Raw genomic sequence first — 2,147 nt, forward strand, 5'->3', positions numbered from 1 at the left:
CTCTTTGCTGTGTTAAAGCCTCAGATGGGGGAGAGAGAGAGGGAGAGAGAGAGAGAGGAGAGGGAGTCCCACTTTCTCAGGAGGGAGGGGGGTCCCAGCATGAGAGGAGAGGAGGTGAAAGTATGGGAGAGGAGAGGAGGGGAGGGGAGCGGCAGCGAGTCAGTACAGACTTCCTCAATTGTAAATGTGTTGGCTGAGAATCAAGAAGAAAGTCTGTGGAATTCTGTCTCTCTTTTTTTCTCTCATTTCTCTCCAGTTGGTCTCTTTCATTTTCTCTCTTCCTGTTTTATTCCTCTTTTATTTACATACTTTTGTCAGTTTCATCTCTATTTCCAATTTTTTGTCACTTTCCTCCTTCTTGCATTTTTCTGTTAATTCGCTTCCCCTCCTATTGCCATCTGCCAGACACACACACACACACACACACACACACACACACACACACACACACACACACACACACACACACACACATGCAGCTTCCACCACGTCCCACCAATCACTCACTATTTCCAGAGCCAGATCTCCTGTGGTTGCACTAATATTGTTGTATATTTCAGCTGAATGTTGTGTTATTGTTGACTGGGATACAGACTGTCACTCCCCCCCCCCCCCCCCCCTCTCTCTCCCTGTACTTGCATGCATGTCTCTGTCTCTTTTCCTGCTCACTGTCTTCTTGTCATCTGCCTCGGCTCTCATCCATAACGCCTGGTTCATGTCTTTATTGGGCTCCTCTGGACTTTTATTGTCTGCTCTGTGATGAAACCATCAGGGGCCCGTGATGGTTTCAATAACAGGAGCAAGGAAACGCAGTGCTGAAGGAAAATGAGAGCATTTGTAGATCCTGATGTAACTGTTGGTGAAAGATGATTACCATAAAGCTGCAAGTGGAGGTGAAGCTTCAGTGACGGGCTGCCACGTTTGCCAAAATCAGTAAACTGAATAATGTCACACTTCTCAACAGCTTTAAAAGAAATATTTCAAAATAAATTCAAAAGCAAAACTATTTTGTGAGAAAATCTAATATTACAGTACAATACATATACAATGACAAAAGTTAAGACATAAAAAAAGATTATTAAAACATTTCCTTTCTAAGGTTTATGTTTAAAAATAGAAACTGTAAAGAGTCAATACAACAACAGTGAACAGTGATTTTTCACATCATCAACAAATCAGTGAAAAGAACTGTTTCAATAACTAAACCTAAATGTAGCACCATTACAATTGTGTTAATTTATAATAAGGACTTTATTACAGAAACAAACAAGAAACGTAAATGGAAAAAGAAAAAGCAGCAGATACATGCTAAAGGTTGGATGTACCAGTTCATACATAAATGATAAAATAAGTGAAGATGAAAATGATACAATGATGAATGAATATAAGATAGTCTTTCTCTGTTTATAGAGGCAAAAAACAATTTACATTTTCCAAATTATTATTTTTCAGTTAATCAAAGAATAATATCTATGCTTTTCTCCTCTTCTAAGGTAAGTGCCACTGAAGGAAACATTAATGCAGCCAAACTGCAAGCTAATGATGATCAGGTTTCATGGTGTACATTGTATGTTTCAAATGTTTTTTGTTAAAATGTTTTTCAAGTTAACAATGGCATTAAAAAGTGCTAATTTAAGCTTTTACTTTTTCCAAAAGCTGATCAGATGCTCATAATTATCTATATAATTTAATTAACTCTTCTCCTGTTAGATTAAGATTTGATTTGATCTGTTTTACTTGTTACCAGAGTTGTAATGGGTGGAGGGGAGATAAAAGCCGTCAGTTTGTACATGTGTCTGCAGCACATGGTCTACATGTTGATGTGATGGAGAACTTCCAACAACATGTGGAAAAAAGAAGCAGTGAGCGTCCATGTAACAGGAAACACGTGTGTGTAGATGCAGCTAAGTGGTTGAGAATATACATGTGTGTACATGTCTGTACGCGTGTGTGTGTGTGTGTGTGTGTCTGCAAACATGCATGCAGGTACACATGTTTTTGTCTCCTGACTCTGCTGCTCTGATCCCAGCAGCTGGTGAACTGAAACTGGTCTTCATGCCAGAACTTGACTCCCTCTCTGTCGGAGCTGTGGAAGTGCTTGAACACCCCCACCCTCAACTGCAGCCCCTTACCACCACCACCACCAC

This window comes from Hippoglossus hippoglossus, chromosome 1, assembly GCF_009819705.1.
Source record: "Hippoglossus hippoglossus isolate fHipHip1 chromosome 1, fHipHip1.pri, whole genome shotgun sequence".
Classification (NCBI taxonomy): domain Eukaryota; kingdom Metazoa; phylum Chordata; class Actinopteri; order Pleuronectiformes; family Pleuronectidae; genus Hippoglossus; species Hippoglossus hippoglossus.